This window comes from Salmo salar, unplaced genomic scaffold (assembly GCF_905237065.1).
Source record: "Salmo salar unplaced genomic scaffold, Ssal_v3.1, whole genome shotgun sequence".
Taxonomy (NCBI): Eukaryota; Metazoa; Chordata; class Actinopteri; order Salmoniformes; family Salmonidae; genus Salmo; species Salmo salar.
The window spans coordinates 501,988-517,500 of record NW_025548761.1 but is presented as its reverse complement, the minus strand read 5'-3'; positions in this window follow the sequence as shown (position 1 = coordinate 517,500).

The following is a 15,513-nucleotide window of genomic DNA, read 5'->3' as shown; positions in this document are numbered from 1 at the left end:
AATCATTTTAAAAGCAGTGATTTTTCAAACACAATTAGATTGTCAGTGGTGTGGGGAGCAATAAAATGTCCTCTACTGGGCTAGAAACTCATTGCAGGTTTTGAAAATCACCGTTTTTAAAGAGTTTTCTTCTTATTTTATTTAACTACAGATCATAGAAATGTGAAAGGTGCTGTTTTCAGAAATATAGATACTGTTTTGGTGCTGGAGAGGATGAATATGAGGTTGAAAAGTGCAGGATTTGCCTTTTAACACTAGAATCAGTCCTGCTCCCTGACTTTTAACACTAGAATCAGTCCTGCTCCCTGCCTTTTAACACTAGAATCAGTCCTGCTCCCTGCCTTTTAACACTAGAATCAGTCCTGCTCCCTGACTTTTAACACTAGAATCAATCCTGCTCCCTGCCTTTTAACACTAGAATCAGTCCTGCTCCCTGACTTTTAACACTAGAATCAGACCTGCTCCCTGCCTTTTAACACTAGAATCAGTCCTGCTCCCTGACTTTTAACACCAGAATCAATCCTGCTCCCTGCCTTTTAACACTAGAATCAGTCCTGCTCCCTGACTTTTAACACTAGAACCAGTCCTGCTCCCTGACTTTTAACACTAGAATCAGACCTGCTCCCTGACTTTTAACACTAGAATCAGTCCTGCTCCCTGACTTTTAACACTAGAATCAGACCTGCTCCCTGACTTTTAACACTAGAATCAATCCTGCTCCCTGACTTTTAACACTAGAATCAGTCCTGCTCCCTGACTTTTAACACTAGAATCAGACCTGCTCCCTGACTTTTAACACTAGAATCAGTCCTGCTCCCTGACTTTTAACACTAGAATCAGACCTGCTCCCTGACTTTTAACACTAGAATCAGTCCTGCTCCCTGACTTTTAACACTAGAATCAGACCTGCTCCCTGACTTTTCCTAAATGTTTGTATTTTACACTGCTAATTTGTGTGAATTTTGAAATCAAGAAGAGAAAAGAGCCTTTTGACCAGTTTTTTCCCACCTACTACCTGCCCACCAAGACAATGTGCTGTTGGACCTTGGTACCCAGCCAGCCACTAATGAGTCTCCCTTTCCTCACTGAATAAATGGGACGTAATTGTGCACCTTATATGATAATATAAGTTTTTACCTTTATTTAACTAGGCAAATCAGTTAAGAACAAATTCTTAGTTTCAATGACAGCCTACTAGGGAACAGTGGGTTAACTGCCTTGTTCAGGGGCAGAACGACAGATTTTTACCTTCTCAGCTCAGGGATTCGATCCAGCAACCTTTCAAGTACTGGCTCAACACTCTAACCACTAGGCTACCTGCCGCCTCTACACTCTAACCACTAGGCTACCTGCCACCCCTCCACTCTAACCACTAGGCTACCTGCCGCCTCACACTCTAACCACTAGGCTACCTGCCGCCTCAACACTCTAACCACTAGGCTACCTGCCGCCTCTACACTCTAACCACTAGGCTACCTGCCACCCCTCCACTCTAACCACTAGGCTACCTGCCGCCTCACACTCTAACCACTAGGCTACCTGCCGCCTCTACACTCTAACCACTAGGCTACCTGCCGCCCCTCCACTCTAACCACTAGGCTACCTGCCGCCTCTACACTCTAACCACTAGGCTACCTGCCGCCTCTACACTCTAACCACTAGGCTACCTGCCGCCTCTACACTCTAACCACTAGGCTACCTGCCACCCCTCCACTCTAACCACTAGGCTACCTGCCGCCTCTACACTCTAACCACTAGGCTACCTGCCGTCCCTCCACTCTAACCACTAGGCTACCTGCCGTCCCTCCACTCTAACCACTAGGTTACCTGTCGTCCCCAAATGAGGCCTAACTGAATGATAAGAAGGATGAAGGGGTTGATGTAATGTAGAAAGACAATAGTGTAATGATGAGTTTGTGTTATGCCTATTTATCAGCAGCAAATCATTTGACCACACCCCCTTGTGGGTTAATAATATTCTCTTTTATGTTTTACTTTCCACAAATAAACTGTTGTGGGTCTGTTTTATTGACTGTAACTCGAACACTAATCACATGTATTGTAAGGAAATGAACACATGCTATGAGTTACAGTAGGCCTTTAGAGTGATGTAAAACATGTCCTGGACTCTGTCCAAGTTGATGAGCGGGAAACAAACAATAGCAGTCAACCTTCACAGCCGGCCCATCGACACTACTCCTAAACTATACCACAACTAATTTCACACATGATAAGAGTTATCCTGATCAGCTGGCCCATCGACACTACTCCTAAACTGTACCAAAACTAATTTCACACATGATAAGAGTTATCCTGATCAGCTGGCCCATCGACACTACTCCTAAACTATACCAAAACTAATTTCACACATGATAAGAGTTATCCTGATCAGCTGGCCCATCGACACTACTCCTAAACTGTACCAAAACTAATTTCACACATGATAAGAGTTATCCTGATCAGCTGGCCCATCGACACTACTCCTAAACTGTACCAAAACTAATTTCACACATGATAAGAGTTATCCTGATCAGCTGGCCCATCGACACTACTCCTAAACTGTACTAAAACTAATTTCACACATGATAAGAGTTATCCTGATCAGCTGGCCCATCGACACTACTCCTAAACTATACCAAAACTAATTTCACACATGAAAATAGTTAGCCTGTAGACAAGGTTACGTTTACAATAATCTGATGAGTGACAATATTAGGCCTATCAGTTGTCATATTGAACATGAAGAGATGTGAGCATCTTGTAATTGACAGATGCAGTGAAAGGAGCATCTCTTTATCAAATCCTCCTTCAGAGTCACATGCAGGTAAAACATTGTGATTTCCATATAGTACTGTATCTGAAAGAGCAGATTCTGCAGGTAAAACATTGTGATTTCTATATAATACTGTATCTGAAAGAGCAGATTCTGCAGGTAAAACATTGTGATTTCTATATAGTACTGTATCTGAAAGAGCAGATTCTGCAGGTAACACATTGTGATTTCTATATAATACTGTATCTGAAAGAGCAGATTCTGCAGGTTAAACATTGTGATTTCTATATAGTACTGTATCTGAAAGAGCAGATTCTGCAGGTTAAACATTGTGTTTCTATATAGTACTGTATCTGAAAGAGCAGATTCTGCAGGTTAAACATTGTGATTTCTATATAGTACTGTATCTGAAAGAGCATATTCTGCAGGTTAAACATTGTGATTTCTATATAGTACTGTATCTGAAAGAGCAGATTCTGCAGTTTCCTTGACACTTACCTTTATCAAATAACTCTCAACATTCAAGAGGTGCAGCTTTATTTCCAAAGTTCAATTTTTCTTCAACAATATCCGTGTTGTCCATGTTTTAATCACATGACCACTCCAGCAGCAGCATTGATCTGGCAACTAAGCAAAAACTATTAACATAATCAAATTAAAATCTGCTATTCTGTCGTCAATGGATGAACGGCCAATAGAAACCAGATAGAAACTGATCGTGGTGCATGTGACTTCAGTTCTGGTTAGCCACAGATGTCCAAACCAACTTGCTCAAGGTCTTTCCATGTCTGGGGAAAGATGAAACCAGGCCAGCGGGTGAGTGACTGTCTGAGACTGTGGTTTTGAGTCATGTGGAGCCTTACATGGAAAAAGGCAGAAAGGGGGAGCTTCCCTCCTCTGCGCAAAACAAAATATCTGCTGAGAGTGGTAAAGCAACACTCACAGTGTGATGGAGAGTGGTAAAACAACACTCACAGTGTGATGGAGAGAGGTAAAGCAACACTCACAGTGTGATGGAGAGTGGTAAAACAACACTCACGGTGTGATGGAGCGAGGTAATGCAACAATCACGGTGTGATGGAGAGACGTAAAGCAACACTTACGGTGTGATGGAGAGAGGTAAAGCAACACTCACGGTGTGATGGAGAGAGGTAAAGCAACACTCACGGTGTGATGGAGAGAGGTAAAGCAACACTCACAGTGTACAGATGTAAAATAAATAAGTGTTTGCTTCCTCAGCACGATGCACCTCACTGTTGCCACCGTCAGTGACCAGAAGAAGAAACCGGAGACAGTAACAGACTACAATCACACAAAGGTTTAAACAGTATCTCTACCATCTAGCCAGGCCATTACAGTATATACAGTATCTCTACCATCTAGCCAGGCCATTACAGTATATACAGTATCTCTACCATCTAGCCAGGCCATTACAGTATATACAGTATATCTACCATCTAGCCAGGCCATTACAGTATATACAGTATCTCTACCATCTAGCCAGGTCATTACAGTATATACAGTATCTCTACCATCTAGCCAGGCCATTACAGTATATACAGTATCTCTACCATCTAGCCAGGTCATTACAGTATATACAGTATCTCTACCATCTAGCCAGGCCATTACAGTATATACAGTATCTCTACCATATACAGGCACCAACTAGTATCCCCTTTATGATCTAGCCAGGCCATTACAGTATATACAGTATCTCTACCATCTAGCCAGGTCATTACAGTATATACAGTATCTCTACCATCTAGCCAGGCCATTACAGTATATACAGTATCTCTACCATCTAGCCAGGTCATTACAGTATATACAGTATCTCTACCATCTAGCCAGGTCATTACAGTATATACAGTATCTCTACCATCTAGCCAGGCCATTACAGTATATACAGTATCTCTACCATCTAGCCAGGCCATTACAGTATATACAGTATCTCTACCATCTAGCCAGGCCATTACAGTATATACAGTATCTCTACCATCTAGCCAGGTCATTACAGTATATACAGTATCTCTACCATCTAGCCAGGTCATTACAGTATATACAGTATCTCTACCATCTAGCCAGGTCATTACAGTATATACAGTATCTCTACCATCTAGCCAGGTCATTACAGTATATACAGTATCTCTACCATCTAGCCAGGTCATTACAGTATATACAGTATCTCTACCATCTAGCCAGGCCATTACAGTATATACAGTATCTCTACCATCTAGCCAGGCCATTACAGTATATACAGTATCTCTACCATCTAGCCAGGTCATTACAGTATATACAGTATCTCTACCATCTAGCCAGGTCATTACAGTATATACAGTATCTCTACCATCTAGCCAGGTCATTACAGTATATACAGTATCTCTACCATCTAGCCAGGCCATTACAGTATATACAGTATCTCTACCATCTAGCCAGGCCATTACAGTATATACAGTATCTCTACCATCTAGCCAGGTCATTACAGTATATACAGTATCTCTACCATCTAGCCAGGCCATTACAGTATATACAGTATCTCTACCATCTAGCCAGGCCATTACAGTATATACAGTATCTCTACCATCTAGCCAGGCCATTACAGTATATACAGTATCTCTACCATCTAGCCAGGCCATTACAGTATATACAGTATCTCTACCATCTAGCCAGGCCATTACAGTATATACAGTATCTCTACCATCTAGCCAGGTCATTACAGTATATACAGTATCTCTACCATCTAGCCAGGCCATTACAGTATATACAGTATCTCTACCATCTAGCCAGGCCATTACAGTATATACAGTATCTCTACCATCTAGCCAGGCCATTACAGTATATACAGTATCTCTACCATCTAGCCAGGCCATTACAGTATATACAGTATCTCTACCATCTAGCCAGGCCATTACAGTATATACAGTATCTCTACCATCTAGCCAGGTCATTACAGTATATACAGTATCTCTACCATCTAGCCAGGCCATTACAGTATATACAGTATCTCTACCATCTAGCCAGGTCATTACAGTATATACAGTATCTCTACCATCTAGCCAGGCCATTACAGTATATACAGTATCTCTACCATATACAGACACCAACTAGTATCCCTTTTATGATCTAGCCAGGTCATTACAGTATATACAGTATCTCTACCATATACAGACACCAACTAGTATCCCTTTATGATCTAGCCAGGCCATTACAGTATATACAGTATCTCTACCATCTAGCCAGGTCATTACAGTATATACAGTATCTCTACCATCTAGCCAGGCCATTACAGTATATACAGTATCTCTACCATCTAGCCAGGTCATTACAGTATATACAGTATCTCTACCATCTAGCCAGGCCATTACAGTATATACAGTATCTCTACCATCTAGCCAGGCCATTACAGTATATACAGTATCTCTACCATCTAGCCAGGCCATTACAGTATATACAGTATCTCTACCATCTAGCCAGGCCATTACAGTATATACAGTATCTCTACCATCTAGCCAGGCCATTACAGTATATACAGTATCTCTACCATCTAGCCAGGTCATTACAGTATATACAGTATCTCTACCATCTAGCCAGGTCATTACAGTATATACAGTATCTCTACCATCTAGCCAGGCCATTACAGTATATACAGTATCTCTACCATCTAGCCAGGTCATTACAGTATATACAGTATCTCTACCATCTAGCCAGGCCATTACAGTATATACAGTATCTCTACCATCTAGCCAGGCCATTACAGTATATACAGTATCTCTACCATCTAGCCAGGCCATTACAGTATATACAGTATCTCTACCATCTAGCCAGGTCATTACAGTATATACAGTATCTCTACCATCTAGCCAGGTCATTACAGTATATACAGTATCTCTACCATCTAGCCAGGCCATTACAGTATATACAGTATCTCTACCATCTAGCCAGGTCATTACAGTATATACAGTATCTCTACCATCTAGCCAGGCCATTACAGTATATACAGTATCTCTACCATCTAGCCAGGCCATTACAGTATATACAGTATCTCTACCATCTAGCCAGGTCATTACAGTATATACAGTATCTCTACCATCTAGCCAGGTCATTACAGTATATACAGTATATCTACCATCTAGCCAGGCCATTACAGTATATACAGTATCTCTACCATCTAGCCAGGCCATTACAGTATATACAGTATCTCTACCATCTAGCCAGGCCATTACAGTATATACAGTATCTCTACCATCTAGCCAGGTCATTACAGTATATACAGTATCTCTACCATATACAGACACCAACTAGTATCCCCTTTATGATCTAGCCAGGTCATTACAGTATATACAGTATCTCTACCATATACAGACACCAACTAGTATCCCCTTTATGATCTAGCCAGGTCATTACAGTATATACAGTATCTCTACCATATACAGACACCAACTAGTATCCCCTTTATGTTCTAGCCAGGTCATTACAGTATATACAGTATCTCTACCATATACAGACACCAACTAGTATCCCCTTTATGATCTAGCCAGGTCATTACAGTATATACAGTATCTCTACCATATACAGACACCAACTAGTATCCCCTTTATGATCTAGCCAGGTCATTACAGTATATACAGTATCTCTACCATCTGCCAGACACCAACTAGTATCCCCTTTATGTTCTAGCCAGGTCATTACAGTATATACAGTATCTCTACCATATACAGACACCAACTAGTATCCCCTTTATGATCTAGCCAGGTCATTACAGTATATACAGTATCTCTACCATATACAGACACCAACTAGTATCCCCTTTATGATCTAGCCAGGTCATTACAGTATATACAGTATCTCTACCATATACAGACACCAACTAGTATCCCCTTTATGATCTAGCCAGGTCATTACAGTATATACAGTATCTCTACCATATACAGACACCAACTAGTATCCCCTTTATGATCTAGCCAAGTCATTACAGTATATACAGTATCTCTACCATATACAGACACCAACTAGTATCCCCTTTATTATCTAGCCAGGCCATTACAGTATATATAGTATCTCTACCATATACAGACACCAACTAGTATCCCCTTTATGATCTAGCCAGGTCATTACAGTATATACAGTATCTCTACCATATACAGACACCAACTAGTATCCCCTTTATGATCTAGCCAGGTCATTACAGTATATACAGTATCTCTACCTTATACAGACACCAACTAGTATCCCCTTTATGATCTAGCCAGGTCATTACAGTATATACAGTATCTCTACCATCTGCCAGACACCAACTAGTATCCCCTTTATGATCTAGCCAGGTCATTACAGTATATACAGTATCTCTACCATCTGCCAGACACCAACTAGTATCCCCTTTATGATCTAGCCAGGTCATTACAGTATATACAGTATCTCTACCATATACAGACACCAACTAGTATCCCCTTTATGATCTATCCAGGTCATTACAGTATATACAGTATCTCTACCATCTGCCAGACACCAACTAGTATCACCTTTATGATCTAGCCAGGTCATTACAGTATATACAGTATCTCTACCATATACAGACAGCAACTAGTATCCCCTTTATGATCTAGCCAGGTCATTACAGTATATACAGTATCTCTACCATATACAGACACCAACTAGTATACCCTTTATGATCTAGCCAGGTCATTACAGTATATACAGTATCTCTACCATATACAGACAGCAACTAGTATCCCCTTTATGATCTAGCCAGGTCATTACAGTATATACAGTATCTCTACCATATACAGACACCAACTAGTATCCCCTTTATGATCTAGCCAGGTCATTACAGTATATACAGTATCTCTACCATCTGCCAGACACCAACTAGTATCCCCTTTATGATCTAGCCAGGTCATTACAGTATATACAGTATCTCTACCATATACAGACACCAACTAGTATCCCCTTTATGATCTAGCCAGGTCATTACAGTATATACAGTATCTCTACCATATACAGACACCAACTAGTATTCCCTTTATGTTCTAGCCAGGTCATTACAGTATATACAGTATCTCTACCATCTGCCAGACACCAACTAGTATCCCCTTTATGATCTAGCCAGGTCATTACACTATATACAGTATCTCTACCATCTGCCAGACACCAACTAGTATCCCCTTTATGATCTAGCCAGGTCATTACAGTATATACAGTATCTCTACCATATACAGACACCAACTAGTATCCCCTTTATGATCTAGCCAGGTCATTACAGTATATACAGTATCTCTACCATCTAGCCAGGTCATTACAGTATCTCTACCATCTAGCCAGGTCATTACAGTATATACAGTATCTCTACCATATACAGACACCAACTAGTATCCCCTTTATGATCTAGCCAGGTCATTACAGTATATACTATCTCTACCATATACCAGACACCAACTAGTATCCCCTTTATGATCTAGCCAGGTCATTACAGTATATACAGTATCTCTACCATATGCCAGACACCAACTAGTATCCCCTTTATGATCTAGCCAGGTCATTACAGTATATACAGTATCTCTACCATCTAGCCAGGTCATTACAGTATATACAGTATCTCTACCATATACAGACACCAACTAGTATCCCCTTTATCGATCCACTAGCCAGGTCATTACAGTATTCTCTACCATATACAGACACCAACTAGTATCCCCTTTATGATCTAGCCAGGTCATTACAGTATATACAGTATCTCTACCATCTGCCAGACACCAACTAGTATCCCCTTTATGATCAAGCCAGTTCATTACAGTATATACAGTATCTCTACCATCTGCCAGACACCAACTAGTATCCCCTTTATGATCTAGCCAGGTCATTACAGTATATACAGTATCTCTACCATATACACACACCAACTAGTATCCCCTTTATGATCTAGCCAGGTCATTACAGTATATACAGTATCTCTACCATATACAGACACCAACTAGTATCCCCTTTATGATCTAGCCAGGTCATTACAGTATATACAGTATCTCTACCATCTGCCAGACACCAACTAGTATCCCCTTTATGATCTAGCCAGGTCATTACAGTATATACAGTATCTCTACCATATACAGACACCAACTAGTATCCCCTTTATGATCTAGCCAGGCCATTACAGTATATACAGTATCTCTACCATATACAGACACCAACTACTATCCCCTTTATGATCTAGCCAGGTCATTACAGTATATACAGTATCTCTACCATATACAGACACCAACTAGTATCCCCTTTATGATCTAGCCAGGTCATTACAGTATATACAGTATCTCTACCATCTGCCAGACACCAACTAGTATCCCCTTTATGATCTAGCCAGGCCATTACAGTATATACAGTATCTCTACCATATACAGACACCAACTAGTATCCCCTTTATGATCTAGCTAGGTCATTACAGTATATACAGTATCTCTACCATCTGCCAGACACCAACTAGTATCCCCTTTATGATCTAGCTTGGCCATTACAGTATATACAGTATCTCTACCATATACAGACACCAACTAGTATCCCCTTTATGATCTAGCCAGGTCATTACAGTATATACAGTATCTCTACCATCTGCCAGACACCAACTAGTATCCCCTTTATGATCTAACCAGGTCATTACAGTATATACAGTATCTCTACCATATACAGACACCAACTACTATCCCCTTTATGATCTAGCCAGGTCATTACAGTATATACAGTATCTCTACCATATACAGACACCAACTAGTATCCCCTTTATGATCTAGCCAGGTCATTACAGTATATACAGTATCTCTACCATATACAGACACCAACTAGTATCCCCTTTATGATCTAGCCAGGCCATTACAGTATATACAGTATCTCTACCATATACAGACACCAACTAGTATCCCCTTTATTATCTAGCCAGGTCATTACAGTATATACAGTATCTCTACCATATACAGACACCAACTAGTATCCCCTTTATGATCTAGCCAGGTCATTACAGTATATACAGTATCTCTACCATATACAGACACCAACTAGTATCCCCTTTATGATCTAGCCAGGTCATTACAGTATATACAGTATCTCTACCATATACAGACACCAACTAGTATCCCCTTTATGATCTAGCCAGGTCATTACAGTATATACAGTATCTCTACCATATACAGACAGCAACTAGTATCCCCTTTATGATCTAGCCAGGTCATTACAGTATATACAGTATCTCTACCATATACAGACACCAACTAGTATCCCCTTTATGATCTAGCCAGGCCATTACAGTATATACAGTATCTCTACCATATACAGACACCAACTAGTATCCCCTTTATGATCTAGCCAGGCCATTACAGTATATACAGTATCTCTACCATATACAGACATTTACAGACAACAACTAGTATCCCCTTTATGATCTAGCCAGGTCATTACAGTATCTCTACCATATACAGACACCAACTAGTATCCCCTTTATGATCTAGCCAGGCCATTACAGTATATACAGTATCTCTACCATATACAGACATTTACAGACAACAACTAGTATCCCCTTTATGATCTAGCCAGGTCATTACAGTATCTCTACCATATACAGACACCAATTAGTATCCCCTTTATGATCTAGCCAGGTCATTACAGTATATACAGTATCTCTACCATATACAGACACCAACTAGTATCCCCTTTATGATCTAGCCAGGTCAGTACAGTATATACAGTATCTCTACCATATACAGACACCAACTAGTATCCCCTTTATGATCTAGCCAGGTCATTACAGTATATACAGTATCTCTACCATATACAGACACCAACTAGTATCCCCTTTATGATCTATCCAGGTCATTACAGTATATACAGTATCTCTACCATATACAGACACCAACTAGTATCCCCTTTATGATCTAGCCAGGTCATTACAGTATATACAGTATCTCTACCATATACAGACACCAACTAGTATCCCCTTTATGATCTAGCCAGGTCATTACAGTATATACAGTATCTCTACCATATACAGACACCAACTAGTATCCCCTTTATGATCTAGCCAGGTCATTACAGTATATACAGTATCTCTACCATATACAGACACCAACTAGTATCCCCTTTATGATCTAGCCAGGTCATTACAGTATATACAGTATCTCTACCATATACAGACACCAACTAGTATCCCATTTATGATCTAGCCAGGCCATTACAGTATATACAGTATCTCTACCATATACAGACACCAACTAGTATCCCCTTTATGATCTAGCCAGGTCATTACAGTATATACAGTATCTCTACCATATACAGACACCAACTAGTATCCCCTTTATGATCTAGCCAGGTCATTACAGTATATACAGTATCTCTACCATCTAGCCAGGTCATTACAGTATATACAGTATCTCTACCATATACAGACAGCCTTCCATCTGACAGACACCAACTACTATCCCCTTCTATTATGTTACATTCATATTAGATGGCAAGACTCTGTAAAATGAGGTACTTGCTGCTGGACTGTTGCAGTGTTCTACAATGTGCTCGACATGGCTGCTATCAACACGTGTTGTACAAGCAATGCCTTGTCAAGACAGTCAGCAGGAGAGATTTCATGATGGATCTGGCATGTGAGCTTTGTGAGAACCACATGAACGCAGAGAAAGAAGCTACATTCACCAAGCAGGAAGCAGGTCCTGTTCTCTCTCTTCCCCCAGGCACCACATCTCCCTCGGGGGAGAAAGAAGCTACAGTCACCAAGCAGGAAGCAGGTCCTGCTCTCCCTTTTCCCCAGGCACCACATCTCCCTCGGGGGAGAAAGAAGCTACAGTCACCAAGCAGGAAGCAGGTCCTGTTCTCCCTTTTCCCCCAGGCACCACATCTCCCTCGGGGGAGAAAGAAGCTACAGTCACCAAGCAGGAAGCAGGTCCTGCTCTCCCTTTTCCCCCAGGCACCACATCTCCCTCGGGGGAGAAAGAAGCTACAGTCACCAAGCAGGAAGCAGGTCCTGTTCTCTCTCTTCCCCCAGGCACCACATCTCCCTCGGGGAGAAAGAAGCTACAGTCACCAAGCAGGAAGCAGGTCCTGTTCTCCCTTTTCCCCCAGGCACCACATCTCCCTCGGGGGAGAAAGAAGCTACAGTCACCAAGCAGGAAGCAGGTCCTGTTCTCCCTTTTCCCCAGGCACCACATCTCCCTCGGGGGAGAAAGAAGCTACAGTCACCAAGCAGGAAGCAGGTCCTGTTCTCCCTTTTCCCCCAGGCACCACATCTCCCTCGGGGGAGAAAGAAGCTACAGTCACCAAGCAGGAAGCAGGTCCTGTTCTCTCTCTTCCCCCAGGCACCACATCTCCCTCGGGGGAGAAAGAAGCTACAGTCACCAAGCAGGAAGCAGGTCCTGCTCTCCCTTTTCCCCCAGGCACCACATCTCCCTCGGGGGAGAAAGAAGCTACAGTCACCAAGCAGGAAGCAGGTCCTGTTCTCCCTTTTCCCCCAGGCACCACATCTCCCTCGGGGGAGAAAGAAGCTACAGTCACCAAGCAGGAAGCAGGTCCTGTTCTCACTCTTCCCCCAGGCACCACATCTCCCTCGGGGGAGAAAGAAGCTACAGTCACCAAGCAGGCAGCAGGTCCTGCTCTCCCTTTTCCCCCAGGCACCACATCTCCCTCGGGGGAGAAAAGAAGACACAATGTCAAGTCGGCAGGTGCCCACCGAACAAGGCCAATGAAAACCGATTAGATTTGTTTGTGGACGCGAAGCATAAAGAGAAGATGGGATTGATTCACGTGTAAAGGCGCGGTACAGTGTCTGATACAATCAACAAATTATTGTTTTAATATCTTGTCATCAATATATTTCCACAAATATGTATTTATGAAATTCATCTTTTACAATTGTTCCCTGGTGCTTTTGATTAGGAATACAGCAAATCGTTTCACCAGCGGACCTGGCTGGTTTTATTATTATTATAGATCTTTTTGTTTCTAATTTGTCAAAAGAAACTGTAACTGGACTTTATTAATTACTATAACTCTATTACTAATCAAATCTACAAATACAGTTGATCAAATGGATTACGCTGTAGTGTTTTATTGTCAAGGAAATAGGCTGTAGGACAATTTGATTTTCTACTTTGTAGAATTAACAATTGTTGTTATTTTATTTATATATTTCCACTCATATTTCTTCATGTAATTTATCATTTACAATAGTTTATACACTATGTATCAAGTGTTTATTTAACAAACCATGTTTACACACCTTGCACCTTGCTGGTTGATATGCATCTGATGCATATGCTAATGTGGACGCCTGGCAACTTTCTCTAGCGGGGACGTATAGGCTGATAGACCAGGTGGTTCTGGTGTTAAGGACTGGTAGATGGGTGTTCTGATAGGCTGATAGACCAGGTGGTTCTAGTGTTAAGGACTGGTAGATGGGTGTTCTGATAGGCTGATAGACCAGGTGGTTCTAGTGTTAATTAATGACTGGTAGATGGGTGTTCTGATAGGCTGAAAGACCAGGTGGTTCTAGTGTTAAGGACTGGTAGATGGGTGTTCTGATAGGCTGAAAGAGCAGGTGGTTCTAGTGTTAAGGACTGGTAGATGGGTGTTCTGATAGGCTGATAGACCAGGTGGTTCTAGTGTTAAGGACTGGTAGATGGGTGTTCTGATAGGCTGATAGACCAGGTGGTTCTAGTGTTAAGGACTGGTAGATGGGTGTTCTGATAGGCTGATAGACCAGGTGGTTCTAGTGTTAACCTGTTAGGGCTAGGGGGCAGTATTGACACGGCTGGATAAAAAACATACCCGATTTAATCTGGTTACCACTCCTACCCAGTAACTAGAATATGCATATACTTATTACATATGGATAGAAAACACCCTAAATTTTCTAAAACTGTTTGAATGGTGTCTGTGAGTATAACAGAACTCAAATGGCAGGTCAAAACCTGAGAGATTCCTTTACAGGAAGTGGCCTGTCTGACCATTTGTTGAACTTCTTTTCCATCTCTATCATTTACTAAGGATCTCTGCTCTAACGTGACACTTCCCACGTCGTCCATAGTTGCTCAGAGCCCGGGAAAAACAGAATGTCGTCATTCCAGCCCCAGGCTGAAACACATTATCGCCTTTCTCAAGTGGCCGATCAAGGGACACTGGCTTATCGCGCGTGACCCCGACCGCCCCCGCCTTTGGGATTTTTTCCTCTGTTTGCCGAAAAGGAGATTCCCTGTCGGAATATTATCGCTTTTCTACGAGAAAAATGTCGTAAAAATTGATTTTAAACAGCGGTTGACATGCTTCGAAGTACGGTAATGGAATACTTAGAATTTTATTGTCACGAATTGCGCCATGCGCGGACACTTCTTTACTATTTCGGATAGTGTCTGGAACGCACGAACAAAACGCCGCTATTCGGATATAACGATGGATTATTTTGGACCAAACCAACATTTGTTATTGAAGTAGCAGTCCTGGGTGTGTATTCTGACGAAGACAACAAAAGGTAATGAAACTTTTATAATAGTAAATATGATTATGGTGAGTGCTAAACTTGCCGGGTGTCTAAATAGCGAGCCCGTGATGCCTGGGCTATGTACTTAGAATATTGCAAAATGTGCTTTCACCAAAAAGCTATTTTAAAATCGGACATATCGAGTGCATAGAGGAGGTCTGTATCTATAATTCTTAAAATAATTGTTATGCTTTTTGTGAACGTTTATCGTGAGTAATTTAGTAAAATG